We start from the raw sequence: 23,481 nt of genomic DNA on the forward strand, positions 1-23,481 counted from the left end.
AGAGTTGTACTGTTTTTCCATTGTTCTTAAAGACATATTGCCATCAAATCTGTAGCAGACTCTCACCTGACCCTCACCACAACAAACATATAACTCCAACATATAAATTGTTTGCAGGAGCCTGCTTAGAAGAAAATACTGAGTTCTAATTACTTGCACACAGAAAGTCATGATATAAATAGGACATGAGAAAAAACGTGCTTTATAATACAAAAACCAAAATTTTTGTTCTCTGAATATTCAGTGCCCTGTGAACCTAACACAAACAATGGATTCATTTACATTTATTTTCAGTTCAGATAAGTGAATTAATTAGTTTCAGTGACAGAAGCATGTCTAATTCATTCTGCAAAACTATTCAGTTATTTTTGAAATTTCCAAAAAAAAGTACTAAAAATTATTCAGTCCATGTCTGTGGACTGAATAAATAATACAGTATAGCAACCTAGCTCTTGGGTGAAAGCTCATCCTGGGATCTCAGGTGTCATAGATGAAAGCTAGAATTATGATGAGTCTGGGGTATATGAATGCAAGAAACTGGAATTCTTCATTCAGTTTATTGTTACTCTTGGACAGAAATAATAAAAAACCTTTATTTAATATGTAGCAGATGGAAGCCAAAACATAATAACTTTATTCCAGAAAAGAATATAAGACAAATCAAAAGCTTCTGGAAAAAAAAAAAAAAAAATCATAAGAAGAGTACTTAAAAATCTTTCCAGGCCTCAGCCTATTACATAAAATTAACTCCATTCTTCATGCTCAACATCTAATTTTTTACCATTAAATCCAATAATGATTTCCATACACAAATGGGTGATGTCTGCTTGGATATGGAACTGAGTCAATCAGGGTCTGCTGGTAAGTGTAGTTAATAGGGATGCTTTTAACTGTCCCTTAGCCAAGACAGAAGTTATAAAATAAAACAGCAACAACAACAAGCAAACAAAAGCACTGAAGGAAAAAGTCTGCAAAGAATTGTGGATTAGTTTCTAAAAAATCTTTGAATTCACATTTAGCACAGATATCTGATGATGTCAGAAGATGTTACAAAGAACTTGCACAGTTTTCTGTGTCAGAAAATCTAGAGAGATGTAGTTAGTCAGTACCTCATGCAGATGACACACATGTTGGTATGATAGGGAGTTATGGGAGTCAGGGAGACAGAATAAATCAGCCTTGCAGAGACTTTTGAGGGTCAGCTTATTTTTATGAAATTTTTACTCAAGTAAGTGGCATAGTGGGAAACGGTTTTTCTGATGTATTGTCTGTGTAAATAGATGAAGTATGATTTTTCTCTTTCCAGTTTTCCTTCCTTTTCTTTTATATTTGTAATGAAGTTGTAAATTTTAAATATACCCATATCCTATTTTACAGTATTCTGATTTGAAACTGATTCAAAGCAGTCCAAAGCCATCATAAAAATTAATATAGTGGTGTCTCTCTACTTTACAGCTATAGAATTTTGGAAAATTTCATTTGTGTTCTGTATATAAGAGCAGAGGATTTTACTCATTCCACCCTATTTTCCAGTTTTGACACAAGTGATTCACTGATTATATAAGGAACCAGGGAACAGACAAGTGCATAAATAAAACAGATCTTCTGTGAGAAGACTGAGATATTTTGAAATCAGTATTTTGATGTAACATATGCAGTCTCTTTCCAAAATTATTTTGTTTAGGTTATAGCATTCCTACACTGAGAAACTGGAGGAGGTAGAATTGTGAAGCAGGATAAAGAGAGGTATGGCATCAACTTCAGATCTGTCATAATGGATATGTAAACAACTTCTGTCATACTGGCTGAATTATCTTCCTTAAAACAGAAATGGATGAAAAGATAAGCAGAGCAACAGAGGACTCAGAAGCATGAGCAAAGTGTGAGCAAAGTGTGAGTGAAACAGACAAGACAAGGCATTGCTGTCCTATCCATCTCAAACGTATATTCTTGTGCCAAGAATCTGAGTTCAAAGCATGGCCATTGTGAGTAGTCTTATTCAAAAATCAGTATTGTTACAAGCTTTTAACCCATTCATATTTTTTACGTTGAAAATATCTAATAATATAAATAACAATATCAGTAGATACGGTCATCTTATAATTAAAAAATGCATACTGATACACAAAATAGCAGAGGAGGTTACTCTCTGCTTACTGGTTCAAGTGATGACCTAGATAAAGAAATAGAATGCATCCTCAGAAAGTATCCTGTTGATACAAAATAGGGAGGAGTGGCTAATACACCAAAGGGCTGTGCTGCAATTCAATTGAGAGGAACCTTGAGATGTTCAAAAGGGTAAGAGTAGAGTCCTACACATGGAGAAGAATAACTATTTTGAAGTTCCATACAAAGCATGGTTACAAAAGCTAGTATTTTCCATCAGAAATACTACTGTGCCCTTGGGGAATAAATTCTAAGATAAAGAACTTCCAAAGTGGGAATTCCTTGCCAGGTGTATCAGAAAAGCATCTACAGAATATTAGTTGCACACAAGGCGACTATCCAAAAAGATTATGTCTTTTACTGGGCCAAGCGATAAACCTGGGAGAATAAAAAAGCTTTCAGACACATGTATCTGTCTTAAAGTACTCAGAAAAAAAAAGCAAAACAATCTTCCCTCTTTAGTCCATCTGTATTACATGTCATTAAGTGATAAACAGAAAGGTAATTTGCTTAATTTGAAACAAATTTGAAACAACGTAATTTGAAACAAAGCACTGAGTACCAACCTGAATCCTGGTTTGGCATAAATTTTATTTTTGCAGTTATGACTCATATATCTCTCATAGTTATGGGAGATATACCGAAACTGCAGTACTTAAAAAGTTGTACATATGTTAGAAGGAACAGGGGAAATATAGACCTGCTGACTAGTGAAAAGAATCATGATGGCTTGAAAAAGCCCAAGTGTTCAATATCCTGTACTTGATTCCTTACTCAGTGTTTAGAATTTTCACTTGTAACAAAAGTTCAACAGCAGGAGAAAAGCGCATGCCGAAATAGAAAGAAAGATGTTAATGAATGTTCATAAAATTTAGACATACTAAAAGTCAGCATAGACTGATAAAATGTGCCATAAGTAACTCGGGAAATAATCACTAAGCTGTTAATGACAGGTAGGTCCAAAGAAGCTAAAGATAAGAATTGTTTAAAAACAAAGTGACACAAATGAAACCAAACAAAAGGCATATCAAGCAGGTGCTAGGAAATTATAAACTAGTGACTGCAAATCTTTTAAACAAGGCCAGCTTCCTGGCTTCTAAAGTGTAACAAGTTCTTAAGACATAGACACAGTAGATGTCTCTCTGGCAATGAAAAGAATGTAAAACCAATCTAGTTGACTTCACTGATAGGGCAACTATTCCGGTAGGTACATTCAAGAAAGCGAATGTAAGGATAAAATGCAAGAAAAATTTTCTATACAGCAGCAAAGGAAATATGTGGAAGAGAAAAAGAGCCAAATTAAAATCTGTACTGAGATAAGTTATGATTGATTGATTGATGAGCTAAGTTATGAATGATGACAATGAATACAGTCTGCCAGTGCATTTCTTTCTGATGCCATGTTAATGACTTGGATGACCGAATAAGGAAGAATCTGAGCAAATATGAAGACACCAACTGGAGGGAACGACTTGCAAGCACTCCACAGAGTAGCATCAGAATTCTAAATAATCTTGATAGACTAATAAAGCAATCTGGAATCTCCGCAGGAGATTGAATTTAATATAGAAAAGTGCAAACTGCTACCTTCTGGAAGAAGAGAGCAAATATACAAATATAAGCTTTGGAAAAATAGACTAGTTGAGTCTGAGGTATAATGATCCCTCAGTGGGGTAATGCACTGATAAGACAACTCTGACTTGTGCTAAGCATTAAAAAGAATTGGCATTATTCATTTCTACTCAGCATTTGTGGGATTTATGCTTTGTTCTGTTCGAGAAATGGAAAGACAAATCAGGAATCAGAGAATCACAGAATTCTAAGCTGAAAGGGACCCACGGGGATCATCAAGTCCCACTCCTTTCCCTACACAGAACTACCCAAATTCCAACCCTATGTCTGAGTGTTGTCCAAGTGCTCCTTGAACTTTGGCAGCTTGGGGCCATGACCACTGCCCGGGGAGTCTGTTCCAGTGCCAACCACTCCCTGATAAAGAACCCTTTCCTAACACTCCTCTGACTTTCCCCTGACCCAGCTCCCTGCCATTCCTTTGGGTCCCACTGCTGGTAATCAGAGAGAAGATTTTAGGGAAAGAAATGACACTTATCTGAGGTTTAGGAAATATGATTTGTGAACAAATACTGAAGGATTAAAATTTTAATTCAGGAAGATGAATGGTGGCAGAAGAAAAAACATGGTAACAGCACTCTGCTGCTGTTAAGGAGGAAGAAAAAAAAAAATGATTGTCCCCAACTAGAGACAGATCAGGAATGCCCTTTCTTGTAAATCTGCCTAATTTTCAATGAAGTAAGCTTTTTGCTAATAGTATAAACTTCCAAACTGAGAGATTTACAATAAATGAAATAACAATTCATGTAAATTATGGGACCTTTTCTCTAGTGATTTGTAGATTAAGATGAATAGGCTGTATTTTTTAAGGAGAAAGCTAGTCTAGTGATTCCTTACCTCTAGTTTGAGACTACAGCAACAAATTAAACACTGTAATTATGGCAAATTGTTCACTGCTGGCTTATGAAAGTCAATTACTTCACTGTGCTTTAAAGTTGAGTGATAAAAGTTGCAGAGCCTGTGAATAATTGTGAACATCTCATGGGGAATGTCGAAGGTTTCCCACAGACCCCACTGCAAAGAGCTTTGATTTCATGCTCTTCTTAGTGTTGTGACTGAGGAGCTTGGCTTACTTATATTTATCAATAACAATTTTGATGTTAAGTCAGTTTTCTGCACTTCTTATTAGAGCCATCTAGGCATGCATCAGCTTGTCTCATAAACTTTGCAGATGTGCACTCTGTTTCAGAGAAAATTCCTTTGCATGCACCATCAGGTTGCCCAGAGAAGCTGTGGCTGCCCCATCGATGTAGGTGTTCAAGACCAGGTTGGATGGGATCCTGAGCAGCATGAGCTAGTCAGTGGCAACCCTGCCCACAGTAGAAGATTGGGACTGGATGGTCTTTCCTACCCAAGCCATTAGATGTTACTTTGATCTTTGAAAATATAAAGAGTCTCAGAATCCCCAAAACAGTCAAAGTACCCCTGTAATATAATTCTAACCCAAGATGAAACCAAGATATTTGAGTTAAGGATCTATGCTTCATGCATAGAATGATGCCATGAAGTAGATGAAACAGCCATGTGCCTTTAATCCACCACCACTGTCTGTGTCTGTGAACAGTATACAAAGGAAAACATTTCCTAGCTGGTTAGACACTGTGTTTTGACATTTTGTTCCTGAATATCCACAACATTACTTCACAACTTCCTCATGAAAGTGTAAACAATTGAAATTCCATAATAAAATACAACAAGGTTAAGATGTGGCTATTTTAACTGTCTAGTCAGTTGCTTTGACTCATTCTATAGTTAATACAAAGACCTAAGACCTTGCAGAAAGCAGTTCATTCCACTTTGCAATGACTGCAAAAATTTTGTAGATGAATATCCTCTTACAGGTTCCTATTTCTATTCTTTCATTATAAATAGACCCACGATGACTGACTTAGATTGATAGCTAATTTAAAGTTAGGATAAATTGATACTATTTTAACTAAGCATACTGTTTAACCATCTGTATTTACATAGATCTGAAGGGCAAGACAAAATTGATTAATATGCAATATATACAGAAAATAAACAGCCTTTCTCAATATGAAGGTTCTAGATACAGAGAGAAAGAAGAGTAAGTTTGGACTGGAAATCACAGAATCACAGAATCACAGAATTGTAGGGGTTGGAAGGGACCTCCAGAGATCATTGAGTCCAACCCCCTGCCAAAGCAGGTTCCCTACAGCAGGTCGCACAGGTCGGCATCCAGGCAGGTCTTGAACATCTCCAGAGAAGGAGACTCCACCACCTCCCTGGGCAGCCTGTTCCAGTGCTCCGTCACCTCACTGTAAAGAAGTTCTTGAGCACATTTGTGCAGAACTTCCTATGCTGCAGTTTCCAGCCGTCTCCCCTTGTCTCTCTCCACTCACCACTGAAAAGAGTCTGGCCTCGCCACTATGGCCCCCAAACTTCAGATATTTATAAACCTGGATCAGGTTCCCTCTCAGTCTTCTTTTCTCAAGGCTGAACAGACCCAGTTCACTCAGCCTTTCTTCATAGCAGAGATGCTCCAGGCCCTTCACCATCTTTGTGGCCCTCCGCTGGACTCTTTCCAAGAGATCCCTGTCTTTTTTGTACTGGGGAGCCCAGAACTGGACGCAGTACTCCAGATGAGGCCTTACCAGGGCAGAGTAGAGGGGGAGGATCACCTCCCTCGACCTGCTGGCCACGCTCTTTTTAATGCACCCCAGGATGCCATTGGCCCTCTTGGCCACAAGGGCACACTGCTGGCTCATGGCCAACCTGTCGTCCACCAGGACACCCAGGTCCCTCTCTGCAGAGCTCCCCTCCAGCAGCTCATCCCCCAACCTGTACCGGTGCATGCAATTATTCCTCCCCAGATGCAAGATTCTACGCTTGCTTCTGTTAAACCTCATCCGGTTTTTTTCTGCCCAGCTCTCCAGCCTGTCCAGGTCTTGCTGAATGGCAGCACGGCCTTCAGGCATGTCAGCCAATCCTCCCAACTTCGTATCATCAGCAAACTTGCTGAGGGTGGCCACTATCCCCTCATCAAGGTCATTGATGAAGATGTTGAACAAGACCGGACCCAGCACCGACCCCTGAGGAACACCACTGGTTACAGGCCTCCAACCAGACTCTGCACCACCAACGACGACCCTCTGCGCTCTGCCAGTCAGCCAGTTCTCAACCCACCTCACTGTCCACTCATCTATCCCACACTTCCTCAGCTTTGTTATAAGGATGTCATGGGGGGACAGTATCAAAAGCCTTGCTGAAGTCAAGGTAGACTACATCCACTGCTCTCCCCCCATCCACCCAGCCAGAGACAACATCATAGAAGGCTACCAGATGGGTCAAGCACGACCTCCCCCTGGTGAACCCGTGCTGACTACTCCTGATAACCTCCTCTTCTTCCAGTTGTCTGGAGATGACATCCAGCACCAGCTGTTCCATCACCTCTCCAGGGACAGAGGTGAGGCTGACTGGCCTTTAATTGCCTGGGTCTTCCTTCTTGTCTTTTTTGAAGACCGCAGTGACATTGGCTATCCTCCAGTCTTCAGTCACCTCCCCCGTCCTCCAAGACCTCTCAAAGATGACCGAAAGCAGTTCAGCAATCACCTCTGCCAGCTCCCTCAGCTCCCATGGATGCATCCCATCGGGTCCCATGGATTTGTGAACATTGGTGTTGCCCAGGTGCTCTCGGACCACCTCTTCCCTGACAGAAGGGAGGTCTTCCATTCCCCAGATCCTCTCACTAACCTCCAGGGTCTCAGATTCCCAAGGGGGAGCTTTTTTCACTGAAGACAGAAGCAAAGAAGGCATTCAGTATCTCTGCCTTCTCAGCATCCCATGTTACCAGAACACCCTCGTCACTTAGCAGGGGAGCCACATTCTCCTTAGTCTTCCTTTTACTGTTAACATACTTAAAAAAGCCTTTTTTATTATCCTTTATCCCCTTGCCAGATTTAATTCCAGGTGGGCTTTAGCCTTCCTCGTCGCATCCCTGCAGGCACTGACAACATTCCTGTATTCCTCCCAAGTGGTCAGACCCTTTTTCCACATTTCATGGGCCTTCTTCTTTCCTTTGAGTTTGCACACGAGCTCCTTGCTCATCCACACAGGTCTCCTGCCACCCTTTCCCGATTTCTTCCTCACAGGGACGCACCGATCCTGAGCTTGGAAGAAGAGCTGCTTAAATGCCGACCAGCTCTCACAGGCCCCCTTGCCTTCCAACACCCTAGCCCATGAGACAGCTCCAAGTAGGTTCCGGAAGAGACCAAAGTTGGCTCTCCTGAAGTCCAGGATAGCAATCCCACTTTTTGCTTTACTTCTTCCACTCAGGATCTTGAACTCCACCATCTTGTGGTCACTGCAACCCAAGCTGCCCCTGACCTTTACTTCCCTGACAAGCCCTTCTCTATTAGTGAGAATAAGGTCCAGCAGTACCCTCTCCACGTCGATTCCTCAACCACCTGCATCAGGAAGTTGTCTTCAACACATTGCAGGAACCATCTGGACCGCGCGTGCCTGGCCACATTGCTTTTCCAGCAAATACCTGGATAATTGAAGTCCCCCATAAGCACCAGTGCCTGGGATCGTGACGCTGCTTCCAATTGCTTGTGGAAGGCCTCATCAACCTCCTCCTCCTGACTGGGGGGCCTGTAGCACACTCCCACAACAGTGTCAGCCATACCAGCCCGCCCCTTGATTCTCACCCACAAGCTCTCCACTGCTACACCGCTCTCCCCCAGGTGGAATTCAATACATTCTAGCTGCTCTCTCACATAAAGAGCAACTCCACCACCCCGCCTCGCCAGCCGATCTTTCCTAAAAAGCACATAGCCCTCCATTACAACATTCCAGTCATGCAAGCTGTCCCGCCACGTCTCCGTGATCGCAATGAGATCATAGCCGTGCGACCGCACGCAGATCTCCAACTCTTCCTGTTTATTTCCCATACTGCATGCATTAGTGTATAGACACTAATAATAGAGATATAGACACATATCTCTAATAGAGATATAGAGATATATATCATAATAGAGATATAGACATATATAGAGATATAGAATATAGACACTAAAAATAGAGATCAAAGGCAGAGAAATCCAGCAATGCACAGGACAATTAACAAGACAAATGTTTACTGACAAGTTCCTAAACTCCTCTACAGTAAGAATTTACTGAAATTGAAATAAATATTCAACAACTTCTCTATAATCTAGGTAAATATATAACTTTTTAAATAACTCAATTGATAGGGCTTTTTTTTTTTGAAAAGACCTAAACAGGATACTGTTGTATCAAATCCTTTAATTAAGAAACGCTATAATACAAATGCTTCAAAACTAAATATAACCATGGATAAAGAATGCCTTCTGATTTCCTGATATCTTCAATGGCAATGATCTCTGACATGTTTTATGCCTATTATTATATGACATCTTCCAGAAAAGATAGGAAGAAAAACTCTCACTCATGACTTTCATAAAAGAAACATGATTTCCTTTCACTGCTTCTCTGTGAGCTGTGCCGAGGCTCTGCAGATCTTCTGCTACAGATGGAAATGCTGCTGAAAGCTGCCATTGCTAGAGCTATCCAAAGCAATCATGAGCACTGACGTTCACAAGTACTGAAGTAGCTTTCATCTTCTGATAACAGAATACTTTTTATAATGCCTTCTCAAACGTAAGTTTAAGATGGGTTTGGTTTTGCAAATTAAATTGAAAGCATTTGAACAATGCTGTAGCCACTCACACATAGTTGAAGAGACCTTGACAAAAATGTATTCTGTAAATTACCTCTTTCTCAGATATGGGACACTGTCTGTCAGAAGTAGCATCTTTTATTAAGATGATTTATTTAATTGACACGACCACTTTTTGGATAGTGGATTAATTTTTCAAAAGATACATAGAAAGTCTGAATGGCTTACAAAAGACTTAAACAAGGTAATTAGGCACTCCTTTTATTAAAAATATTGACTTACATGATTAGTAGAGAACTGCATGGGCTGCACTGGAAGTAATGCCTCCTATTTTTTATGTTGGCCCACCATGTCAGAGTGGATATTGGTGGTATGGCAGAGGAAGCTGAATCAATATTCCATTCCATTTTGTTATGTCTGAATGAGGTGGAAGTGCATATATGGTAAAGGTGTGGATCTGAATTCTTCTATGCAGAAAAAATGGCACCCGCTGACATTCGCCAACACTTGCTGAGCATTTCTGGAGCCCAAGCAGTGGATGTGAGCACACTGTGGTGGTGGTGCTGCATTTCAGCAGTAGGGACAACAACTGTGGGTCACCTCTGCTGTTGAAGATTTTTTTGAGCATGGCATGCACACTCTTGTTCACTGCTGGTGAAAATGCTACTGGATGTAACTTCATTAAAAATATTGTTTTTTAACTGAGATTTCACAGAATCACAGAATTTCTCTTTCAAATAGTGTTATTGTTCTCTTTTATCCACTGCAGCTTCATGGAAATAAATAGAATGCATTACTTTTAGAGAGACCTACCTAAATCTACAGCATTTTTACTGAAGTATCATATATCGTGTCCTATGTCACTATTAAGTCTTCTGCCAGGGTGACCTATACATTTGGTATATCACCTATTGCAATAGATGCAGCAACTCCTTTATTTTGCTCTGAGAGCTATTAAGGAAATTCTAAATTATGTTTCTAGTCAATATTTGAATAAATAAAGGACTAAATTAATTGGTCTATAAAATATCGCCAACATTCAGAGTATTCTTAATGAGGCATCATATCCAAGCTTATTTCAGATAAAAGAATATATTTATTTCAAGGCTTTCTTCATTGCCTCTCTCCACTGTGTGATTTTCTGCGCTGTCCTACCATACATTTTGTAATCAATCCTTCTAAAGACTCACTGTCTCTGTAGAAAAAATCTTTTCAAGGAATAAAAAAAATGTATTTTGAACAATTTGCAATAAATATTTTAATGTGTGTAGGTGTGTGGAACTCACAAAGATAACTTTTAAAAATATTTATTCTACCTTTAACTTCAGACTTGCAGAGCAACCATCTAATGTAACAGAGAAGATGGCAATTAAATAGTAGTATTGACTATCATTTCCCTCTACTCACACATCCTTATTACCTTCCATAAAACACAGTACCCTACTCAGCCAGTGCAGAGAGCAGAGAACAAAGGAAACTATGGTGGTCTGAAGTCCAGATACCCAGGAATCCATCAAAATTAATCTGTCTTTCCTGGAAGAGCAATTTGTTCAAGTGCTGCTCAGCACCACTTAGAATACTCCTAAAAAGGCACTACTGAGACACCTGCATTAACAGTTTAAATATTAACCACCTTTTATTTACCTTTTTTATCTCCTTTGTTACAGGGGAGAGAAAGCAGCATGTGGTGTGTGTGTGTTTACATGCGTGTGTTAAAGTTCAAACTGTACCTCAGGAAATGAAAAAAAGCATTCAACTTCACAAAACAGGTGGAAGCATGGCAGAGATTTATAAAGAATGGCACTGGTTACCCTGGAAACAGGTTTGAATGTTTTCTTCAAACAAGATGCTCACTGTTGACCTCTTTCTAACTGCTTTGTATGGATGTAAGGTGCAACTTTTTTGCAAAGTTTATTTTAAAAGGTTTGTGTACCACTTAAAGGCATTACTTTGTTTCCTCCTCACTTACAAGCTTATAAAGTGAGACAAATACTTGAGAACAATAATGCAGAAATACCAATCATCTGCAAATATTTGATTAAAGAAACCTTAACAAGAATTTGTATTGAATGCATTTAAAGTACTTGTGAACACAAAAATATTTTGGCCTACATGCTATTTTCTTCACAATAACTACTTGAAAAACATCAATAAGCTGCTGTTTATGGAAATAAGCCATCCCACGTCCTGTTACAGAATGTACAAACCTGAGATAAATTTCCACTAGATATATAACATTATTTTCTCTTCCTCACGGCCAAAGATTTGTTTGTTTTTGTAAGAACTGACACTTTACATAACATTTTTGGACGAAGCCTATTACAATTGCCACTCAGTTCTGATAAGGCCTTTAATGCAGTGTATTAGCAACAGAGAGAAAACTGTGTCTAAATCAATCTATCTTTCTCATCATGTACTATTAAACTTCAGGGTACAGGAAGATGAAAACAGAAAGAATCATTATTGCAGGGATAATGCATGAAGCAGGTATAGAGCAACATGCATTGCTAATTTAGGGATAATCCTAGGAAATCTGGATGTCTAAGTGGTACATTCTAGTACATTCTAGCATCATACCCCAGAAGCAATCAGTGTTGCCTGGTTCAGTTGTCTAGCATCGTCTGATCTAACACATTCTGGGGACATTTGGTCTCTGTTCTTTGACATCACAGAAAGACAACGTTGGGGAATGGGCAAAAAGAAAGGAAAGCCAAAAAAACCATAATCTGAAACTCAACTGAATCTAGTGAAAGAAGAAAATAATTGAGGATTGTAAAAAACTATACTGTGCAAATAAAATTGGGTTATATTTGTAGTGTACCAGTAGTTCACATCATCATGCTTAATTGGTAGTATGATTTTTAGACTCACTTTTAAGGTCACAATATAAAGCCTTCTTTCTGAAGCCTACCATTTTTTATTAATTTCTGGAGAGAGCAGATGGATTTGCTTGCACTAGGGAATCTTTCTTATGAGAAAATATATTAAAAGTTTCTATGTTCACAGCACTCCAAGTGAAAAGATTTCACTTATCTTAAAATTTCTCATAAATATTCAGCATTTTCTTTGAAATATTTTCTCTTGAGATTTCGATGTTACATTTGTTTTTTAAAAATAGAAAAGGAAGATTGTCCCTCATGGTCCTGGATCAAGGCCTGTAAACATTCCAAACATCAAAAGAGGTTTAATTAAATGAACTCAAGTTTCATATTTCTTAGAATCCTAGACAAGTTCACATGCCATTCTTTAAACTACATAATGCTCTTCAAAGGTTATTTTCTATTTTCCTGTTTTACATTATGTCAGGTAGCAATGCCTGACATATTTCATAGACTTCTGTCTTTATGGAGCCTTTTAAAACTGACAGCTTTAGCAAGACGGACCATCTTCAGCAGTGTAAATACTTCTGAGCATCAACTTACTAAAGATTATGTTGACTGTGACAAGAGACTTAACTTCAAATTCAATACTTATTTGTGAAATGAACCTGACTTGTGAGACTGCTTAGGTTTTAGATTCTGGTTGGAAAACAACTTAGGTTTTCAGGGACTAGTGGTAAAAATTTGGAATGAGATTCCCTTCCCTCTCAGTAGGTAAATCTCCACCACTACCACTATTCTGGAGTTAACAAACACTGAATGCACTTCAGAGAAAATGACTAACCACAGTCTTACTTGTGGCATTTAAAGTAATGTGGCAAATATCTTTGCATATCCTCCCTATGATGACAGGCAGTGTAAGTCAGACATGCCTAAAATAAGCCTGAAATATTTATTGGCATGGCAGGTTGCTTAACAACTTTCATTATAAATACCTTTTTCCATTCTGAATTTATAACAACAAAGAAGACTCACAGAGACACCAGGGTACAAGTTCCATTCATTCATTCTCCTAACACAAAATTACATATGGAATGCATCTTATTAAGAATCACATCAAATTTTCCAAAGAGTATGCAAATGTCCTGTGGAATATGCCTCAATATGACAGAACACACCACTGCGAAGCAGTGACATAGTAAGCTACATAGACTCAATGACTCTCACGTAGAAAGGGGATGTAAAGCCAGCTGCTACATGTTGCATGGGCTCTACACACTACCCACTGTATATAAGAAAAAGGATCCCCACCACGGAAATCGTGAGTATAGGAAGATTGCCTAATTCCTTCTCTTTATTTCCATTATGAAAGTGCAGTTAGTAACAAAACAATCTGAATTCTTTAGCAAGCCACACAGACTCTTTCACTAAAAAGTCAATTCAGCTCTTCTCTCACCAGTTTCAAGAAAAAAACAGGTATTTTTTTTACACCGACTTTTCTCCCCAACTCTTACTTGGGCAAAATTATTCTTTAAACAAAGAGATGACTCTTGGATTGATTGAAACATTTTTTTTTAGTTTGGCCACAGAAATAGGACTTGCCCATCCCAGTGATGTTGCCGACTGCAGGTCAGATAGGATATAATGCCTAGTTACAGACAGGAACCTATTGCTTGTCTTTAAATGCTGGACATGGCAGATCAGATAAGGCTGAAAATGATTATTAGAGCATTTATTTCTAGGTCCTTCTTCAGTGTATGCTGTGTTCAGACTAGATAATTATAGGTATTCTTACAATAAGGTGTACAATCCATCACAAAAATCATTCATATTGACCAACTGTCAACAATCAGGCTATTCTCTCCTTGCAGTTCATAATGCTCCTAGAATTTCATTGTCTGCTTTTCCTGTTATATCTTATAATGGCATACGAGTATCAGTAATATAATTTACAGACATCATTCTCATATCTTTCCATTATTCAAATTAACTTTGTCTAGTTGAAGATTAACACCTTCCTTCTTAGGACACAGACAGCAATTTTACTTGTTATAAATGTTTTGTAAGTTAGCACATTCATGCCTGTGACTGCATTCTTCCATAGCAGTTTTTTTCTTTTTAGTCGCAGCTCAGTAAAGATCAACAACAATAAAAGGTTGAAACGTATGCAGAAAAACATATACTGGACAGGCTGTTCATTCATTGTCACTGCAGTTTAAAAGCTGAAACTCTTTATTCATTTCTTGACTCTTTGAAAAACAGCATTCTACTTTGTATATCTTTCAAAAACTGCTTTAACAGTCATTCACACTTGAAGAAAACAATAACACGTTCTAATATACTGTTTGTGTGAGGTGCAGGCAAAATACTTGCACATAGTTAATGCTGATCTAAAAATTACCTAGTTTTGAGTCTTAATGTATTCAAAGAACAAAGCAGTAATGTCCTTTCAATTACCAAGAAAAGCAACACATTCTCTGATTTTCTTTTTAGTTACTTTAATACGAAAACATTCTTTTTTAATGTACCTAAGGCAACATGTGCTGGACATGCTTTGCTTAACACTTTTCGATGGTTATGTTTCTGGTTTATACTGTATTTACCACCTATTCACAAAGTTACAGGTACATGATTCCAGAAGACTGTGTTTAAAAAAAAAAACACTACGAATTAGCAACTGCAATGAATTCAGAAAGCAATAAAGAAGCTCATATATTTTATTTTCATTTTTCATCTGCTCTGTTTTGTACATGTAAGAAGGCATACATTCTGACATATTTTTACTGTGAATAGGACACTTGAGCTTAGAATATGTCTAGATTTTTTTTTAAGCTTGATAAGGTTATATTCTTGAACCCTGTTCTGCAGAGATCTAAAGTTCTACTGACAACATCAAGGACACAGATGCTCCAGAAAGCCTGCTCAGTCCTGGCTTGTGGTTGGCTGCGCAGAGGGGATCCTGTGGTTTATAAAGACAGTAGCTTGCTCTGGCTTTCAAGTGGTCCTGGACTGGAGGCTGAGCAAACCTGCTTTTCTGAGTCATGGTGAGCTAGCACAAAATGTGCACTGTTTGTCAGCCATCAGCGCAGAGAATTTCTCCCAGTGGAAAAAGGCTGAAATGGGTATACGTAATGGTTGCCCAATAAAATCTCTGTTCTCCTCCCTCAAAAAAAAAAAAAAAAAAAAAAAAAAAGGAAAATAAATAATTCTTACCAGTCTTACCTATCCTCCTTGAGCATGAAATCTCATTATTCAGTCTTTTTTCTCATTTAATTTTTTAATTTGGACCTTTGTTTACAGTTATATTTTCTACCTCATTATATCTTCATCTCCCAAAAATTCAAAGCTCAAAGAAATAATCTATAACTCCAAATGTCCTGACTTAAATACCAAGAAAAAAAATAAGAAAAATAGAACAAAATAGTTAGCTAACTGATTTACGAAAAAAGATTCCACTTCATTTTCTTTCTTTTGCTTCTTTCCCCAATGTCAAAAAACTAAGCAAAACTGAAAGACATTCCCAGCTTCATTGGTATGGTTCAAAAGTAAACCACATACTCCACAAAATAAGGTACGTATATATTCTTTTCAGATGCTCTCTTCCTTCTCCCTTAGCTTCCTCAGTTTTTGTTGTTGCTTTTTAATGAATGGAGAATTTAAAATGCTAATCAAAAGGAATGCTGTACATGCTAATTAATTCCTGAATATTAAACAAGCAATATTTCAAGCATTTTTACTTCTCAGGTACCTAATCAGGAAAGACTTGGTGATTTCTGTATGATGGATCTTAGCTATATCTGCTAATGAGAAAGCAAAAAACATTTTAAACTTGATTTTTAATACCATGAAGGTGTTCAGCTCTGTGGCAAGTTCTTGTACATGTACAATGTTAGACATGGCTTAAAAATAGAGGAGAAAAACATCAAAAAGAAGAGCAACCAATGAAACAAAATGATAGTTTTCAATTAAATATACCTAGGAAAGTACCACAGTTTTTTCAGGATAAAAAAAAATAAATACATTCAAAAAGCAATACAGTAAAAATGAAGTTAATAAAAACTGTTGTGAATCATTGCCTTAGAAATGCTTAAGAGGAAATCCAAACACTTGAAATTATGAGAATATTCCACTCCAAGAGTCTCATGTGAAATATATCAGTGGTTTTCTTTTTGTTTGCTTGTTTCTTTCTTTTGTGTGTGTGTGTGTTTACAGATCTCAACATGTAAAAAAAGAAGCTATGTTTCCTTGAGTTACAATTAATCATATTAAAGATCTCTAATAAAAATGAAGATATTTAAATACTGGAATAGTTGCTTCACGATGCCATTCATTTCCTGATGCTTCTACTACCAGGAGAAGATCCTTTTTTTCAAGGTCTAAATGAAGATCTTGTTTTCAGGTCAGTTCAAGTCTAGGAGAATGCTGACTGCAGTACAAGACATTCCCTCTAACACAGTGAAAAAGCATAGAAAATACAGGAATTGGATGTGAACATACATCACAGAACTAATGATTCAAGTATTCTGCTAAATAAGAATAAGCCTATATCATAATTTCCCTCCACAGGTTTTGCAGTATGAAAAATTTCATTTTTATTGTCATTGTTAATGTCAGTGTCGATGTCTTTTTTAAAGAAAATGAAATCTGGAAAGTATTTTCTTTTTTTCTTTTTTTCAACATCGTTTCATATCCTAGTTAGCACAGTTAAAGAGACATGGAAAGTGAAAAGTTGGTTTTCCTGAAGTCAGAAAAGTTTTCGACTTCACTTTGCATTCAACACAAAATTTGTATGGGCTAGGATCAAGCTAACCTGCTTAAAAAATCTGCAATTTTTTTAAATCTGAAAATAAACATGGAATATACAACAGGAGACAATAAAGCAGAAAAGGACTGGGTGTCCTAAATGATCTCAACTATGCTGGCTATATTCCACTATGAAAACAGCAAGGCAAACAGCATCAAATTCAGAAGATTTATTAGAATTTTAGAATTTTAGAATATTAGATTTGCATTTAATAAGCTGTAACTAGCAGCAGTGCAATATTCAAGATTCTACAGTAATATTTAAATTCGACATGCACATGCAGTACAGCTTTACACTTCAAAATGCTCCCCTAGTTCCTCCTCAGCCTGATTGCCTTGGTGTGGGCATAGGTAGCAAGGTCTGTCCACATCTGTGGAATAAGATGGCTGCATGTGAGGCTGCTATAACCTAGAAGGTATAAAAGCAAACTCAAATGCTTTCTCTATATATGAAAATAAAATGTAGAAGAATGGGAGAAAGTGTCTGGCTGCCTTCCTTCATACACCTCATGGGAATATGAACTGTCTTAAGCTACCCAATAATTTAACACAAAACTTTATTCTCATCACTTTTCTATAACTCATGGGATTAACTCTATTATTTGGACTTATTCCTTTAGGAAAGAACACAGGTTACCACCCAAATTCAGGTAGAAGGGATGCCTGTGTTTTTATGACAAGCAGGGATACCTGCACATTTTCAAGTCAAGTCATCTCAGTGCTCCTTCCTGGGTAGCACAGTTTTCTGCTGTTTTAAGCCGACTGTGCTTCGAAAATGTACTCTTTCTTTAATGCTCAGGAAATGACTTTGTGGAGAAAGGGCTGTCATTAGCTTCAGTTTTATATTATGAATATACCAGAACAATATTGAAACCTTCGTTTTGTCTTTTGTGTCTTTTGCTGTACAGTTCTCAAGATAACTTCTGCTGTCAGAAAAGTCAACTTCAGCAGCTGAATATATAAAAGCAGACTGAAATGGAAGATAATTGTATGATAGACTTTTGATCAATATGTGTCCAAGAGTGAATTCTCCTTTGTGAAAACAGAACCTCTCCAAGAATTGTTGAAATTTATTTTTCAAACATCCTTAAGCTTTATGTAGCATACTGAGACTACAGCAGCCTTTCTCTTCCCAGTAAAAGCCTTTGCTCCCTTCCAGTTTCATCACCTTCCTTGAAACCTTCCACCACATAAATGAAATTTTTGAAAGAGCAGTCTCAAGATGCTCAAGAAGACCACAGTGAAAATGAAGATGTCAATAGGCATGGAATAGGGTATGGAAGATAGCTCAGCCACAGAGTAGTGAGAAATGATTTTAAAGAGCTTCACTAGAAACAAAGGAGATAAATCAGTATGAAGGGATGTATGAGTCAGGATCAATAGCAATAATAACAGATAAAGACAAGCTTCCAGCAGCAGTTTCCAGGTAGTTTTGGTCTGTCAGCCCTCCTGCACTATTCCACTCGCAGTCTAAGAACTGGTGCTCAGGCTGCAGATACTCACTCACCGCCTCCAATGTGGGAATTTTCTGGCTTCTTCAGGTCCTTCTGATATCCCCTACAGCCCTGCAAATCCCTCTGTGAGGACTTTGCCTCTCAGCAAGACCTGATGCCCTGCACCTACTGTAGTTTCTAGTCTAGGGAAAGCACCAAAGGACATCTCATCACCTTCCAGTCTTTTCCTCCTAGAAGCATATCTACTTTCCAACATAGCTATCACTCTTGAGAAATACCTTTGCTTCTCCTGGGCTGAATTAAACTTGGAGGACACATTGTTTTATTTGTTCCCTCTTTTAAAAGCTTCCTTTCTGTCTATTCAGGATTTTGCCATCCTGTCCAGAAAGGAGATGGGATCTCACATCATTTGCTATGTACATATGCCCTCCCTGCTTGCTGTGTGGGACAGTTCTTTCAGTAAGTTTAAGAGAGCTTCATTATTGTAACCCTCTCACGGTTTCCTTCTGTCTCCTAGGACATTTCATATTCTGCTGTCAGGACATCTCTTCTTAGCACAGTCAGTTCTGACTGGGTTTTCCTAGTATGACTTTACTGAGAAAGAGAGAAATAGTTAAGTGTAGAATTGGAAGGAAAATAAATTAATGTTTAGCTCAAGGCTTACAGTTTTGATGTACCTATATAGAGCCTGCAACACGAGTCCTCTCCTGTGGGATGGCAAAAAATAAAGACATCTAAAAACTATTCAGATTTGAAAACCTTTGTTTAAATGTAAAGAAAAGATTAGCTTTTGTTTTTTAAGAAATACTTGTATCTAAAAGACTGTTTCATTGTGATTGATAGTACAGAAAGCACTTGAAAGCCCCAGATAAATGCAGACTTCCCCTGAAGCTGTAGTACCTATGTTTTTATTTATATATCTAAGCTTTGAGTGCAGTAACTTACGCAGTGATGAGTCTCCATGGAGACTGAAAAGACATTTTAAATATCCATGATTTTTCCAGCATATAAATCTTTATTAATAGCTGTTGTATGAATTTTTAGCTGGTGGCAACATTTGATGATCATTCTTGGTTGTTTGTGAGTTTTATGTAATCTATTCACATAAATACACATATTGACAACAAAACCTTGTGATGACTATAAGAAATGAAAAATCACTTGTATTTAAGACCAGGTACAATATTGATTTTATTTTTTTTTAATCTATGAAGGAACTGTCTTTAAATCTGCTCAGAAAAATAAATTCAATTGCTATGAATTTTCCATTGAGCAAATGGAAAAAAAAGTACATTACAAAGACTGTAGTAAATAAGGAGAGACTCTAAGAGATGGCCAATTTCAATTTGTGCCTCTAAAAATACAACTCAAAAGAGGTATTTATTATTTCTCTCAACTTTCCCACAGCTTACACACACGCAATTTTAATTTATGCTTCATTTTGTTTTTTAATTGCAGGTGCAAGTTGTTTATTGGTAACTTTTCACTGGGGCTTAATGAAGTGTATACTGGTTCTCAGCCAGCAGCCAAAAGTGAAAGGTCTGATACTAAATATTGCATCAAAGGAAGGTTTGCATCACCATCCTTTCAGACTGGCTTATATTTTGTTCTCTTCTTTTCTCCCAGAGGCCATCATGCTCAATTGTATTATCTCATTGTTTTTAATAAAGGAGCTGTAATATGCAGTCTCCTCTCACTGACTGGCAATAGAAAGTGCTAGGGAGTCCCATTCTTTCTTCAGACTAGATCTGGAATCAAATTTATTTGTTTCTTTTTTCTTTTTTTTCCTTTTTTTTCCCCCTTCCTTTAGTTCGGTTTGCCTCTGCTAGTATCTATCAATCAGAGAGCAAATTTCAGTTCAATTAATATGGGTTTCCTAAAGAGTTTTGCCTTCCAGGTACAAGAGCAAAAAAAAACACGTCACAAGGCAGATACTGGTTGTACTATTTAGAGTACATCTGAAAGGCATAGTTTAAAATTTAGGTATGGAAAAACTGGTGATATCATGCAGATTTGTCTCTGTCAAGAGAGTAGGCCTGAAAAAAGAAAAAAATGGCTTTCCAAGGCAGACATTCCGTATAAATTGTCTTTTAATTGATGGAACACCTTTTTGCTTGCTGTGAACAAAGCACTTTAAGTAGAGACTTATAGTGCATGTGACAGGAGATAATTCAAGATAAAATACACTGATTTATTCTTCCACTTGTAGTATCCTGCTCTTATGTAAACTCATGGCAGAGGATGGCTGCTGCAAGTAAAGGGGAGTGGAGGATACGAAAGGCTTCCCTGCTGCGAACACCAGGCAGTTACTGCTCTTCTCTTGATTTCATGTGTGAACTAAGTCTTAGTTCCAACGGCAGCAAAAAAAGTAGGAAAGGATGGAGGGAGGTTCCTGTTCTTCCAAGTAGCTAGACCTGTCCTGACATACCTTTGTACATTTTCCTTGGTGCTCCCAGGAGTTCTGTGCAGGCCTTCTGATTGCCTCTCCAGAACTCCATGGGAACCATAGTTCATAGTCTCCTGCTAAGGCAGTAATGTGCAAATGAAATACCTTTCACATGGTGACCAACCTGCTGACCCCTTCTGCCCAGAGCTTACAAGGAACACCCCTGAAGTGCTTAGGCAATGTTTGCTGGGCTTTGCCCCTCTATCCTAGGGAGAACTACAATTATTTTGCAGGAATAACTGGTGTTTAAAGTCTACACTGCATAAGCTAAGCACTGCACAGTGATATCTTAGTTCAGCAGGAGAAAATTAACTAAGAATTGGAAACGGTGATATTCAAGTCCTGATGGCGTGTCTCAGTCAGCTTGAAACTTTGTGCATCACTGCACTATAAAGCAAAGGCATCCACAACATATTCAGCCACTCAGATGGTCCTCCCTTCTTCATCAGCCAGAACAGAGGAGGATTTCTGTGTTTGTACGCTGACTGCAGCCTCTGCTTTCTCTCTGCTTTCTCTCTGCTGGTTCCCCTGGGGACTTCTCTAAGCAGGTTGTGACCTCCTAGGCTCACTGTTTTCACTGCTAGTTCTACATGGGTACTATACAGTGCCTAGAGAAATTACACTCTGTAGAAATATATTTTCCTGTAAAGCTTACTAAAACACAAAGCCTACTAAAGACACAGAACCTTTCTCCAGTACAAGATAGGCTTTTCTGTCTTGCTTATCCTCCAGAAAGAGAAATACTAATGTCTCTCACACTGTGAGAAAGAAGAGTGAGCATTGGGTAGAAGTAGAATTCATATTACAACGTTTTCTTTCTTCCTTTTCCTTATTTTGCTATAAATTTGCCTTTATAAACCTAGATACATGCATATGAAAAAAAAACACACAGATTTTCTAATGGAAACTCTGCTTTGAGACTCTGGCTTTGAATTTATTTTATTTTACAATCATCAAACAGAGGTAGGTTGTGAAGCTTTTATAGATTTGCAACAGACATCCAGCCTATCCAGAATATATCTGTGTTCTAAGCTTCCATAGAAGTTGAAATATACAGTTCTTCAAGTATACTGTAATTTGCTCTGGCTGCCAGCTGGAATCTATCACCATAATAGCTTTATGGCCTGTTTTAAGTCACCATTCATGTCTTCCTTGAAGCTGAAATTTCCAAAAGTTATATTTCATATTGTTCGTGTTCTTTATATTCTTTGTGTGAACTTGGCAGTGGCTCAAACAAAGAACAAAACTGATGAAACTACACTTTTTTTTTTTTTTTAAATTGGAAACATTTATTATTAAGCATTCATTATGAATGCCTTTGTTTAATTTGCAGTCTTGCAATATTCTGATGATAGATACTCTAAAGATTGTTTTCTTTGCAGACCAGACCTAAATAGCATGAAGTTATAATTAAAAACAAAACAAAACAAAACAAAAAAACAAAAAAAACCTGCTATTGGATTTTTTTTTTCAAACTGCTATTCCTTTGCAGTTTGAATCTTGACATAACAACACTGATGGCAGTTCACTTTCTTTATTCATGGGCTGAATTCTAGTGAAACTTCTTATACTTGCTCATACATAGCCCATGTCACACATAGCTATCATTCTTTTGAAACTGTGAATAACTGACAAGTTGTACTGAAATTAGGCAAAGATGAAAGTGGAATCAAAAACAGACAAGCTAGCAGGAGCAAGGAAGCAACTCAGGGGGTAGCAGAGGTGAAGGAGCTAATAAGGGAGACAGCGCTCTGATAAACTTCCCTTGCAATACCCTCAAAGGCATATATGGCATATATGCTACTGGCATATACCTTGTTGTTTCTGTTGGCCTTTTAAACAGCCTTCAGATTGCATGGATGAAACCAGCATTTGGTGCTATTGCCATTATCCCAATCCATAGCAGCTAACTGCAAATCTGAAATCTGTAACAGGAGAGGCTTCTTCAGTGTATCACAAGGTTTGAGTTTGGTGCAGCGCCCCAATATTTCTCCAGTGCTACAAATAACCAATTTAGACTACTTGGGTACAGAGAAAAGTAAATGTTCTGCAACTTGAGCTGAGAATGGGAACAGTTTTAGGATATTACTGAGTCAGTGATACGACTCATACGTTGTTGGCTGACAGCAAAGCTTTCATTTGGGAGTGCTGAGCAGCAGTGTAACATTGTCAACCTACTAGACTTGAGGAAGAGAAAAAGAATGTATTAGTTACTGTTCAGCCAATAAAAGCTAACACTGCCACAAAATTATATGACATTTACTACTAGCAATATAAAATATTGCATGTTGATGATAACATACCAGTTTTTGTTTAATTTGCTGCTGGCTGTGACTCTTTGTAAATTAAAGAATATTCTGATCACTGGAATCAGCATTTCATACGCTCCCTTCAGCATATAGTTGTATTATCACACCAAAGTTTATTTTCCTAAAAAATTCTGGCAGTTCAATACTGGCATTTTCCACTTTTTGAAAAATTGAAGTGTATCATCTAGTCCAG

General features: G+C 37.8%; 1 protein-coding gene and 1 long non-coding RNA gene across 2 annotated transcripts in view; one reads left to right on the plus strand and one right to left on the minus strand.

The window, feature by feature from the left end:
* Nucleotides 1–23,481, minus strand: part of RAB3C (RAB3C, member RAS oncogene family) — a 128,331-nt gene that overhangs the window by 33,908 nt on the left and 70,942 nt on the right. The window lies entirely within an intron of this gene.
* LOC128074546 (uncharacterized) lies at nucleotides 11,202–22,422 on the plus strand. Its single transcript, XR_008203230.1, has 5 exons — nucleotides 11,202–11,279; nucleotides 15,779–15,847; nucleotides 16,489–16,675; nucleotides 17,988–18,992; nucleotides 19,992–22,422. It is a non-coding gene; the product is annotated as an uncharacterized LOC128074546 (long non-coding RNA).

Source organism: Tympanuchus pallidicinctus, unplaced genomic scaffold (genome assembly GCF_026119805.1).
Source record: "Tympanuchus pallidicinctus isolate F22 unplaced genomic scaffold, pur_lepc_1.0 scaffold9, whole genome shotgun sequence".
Taxonomy (NCBI): domain Eukaryota; kingdom Metazoa; phylum Chordata; class Aves; order Galliformes; family Phasianidae; genus Tympanuchus; species Tympanuchus pallidicinctus.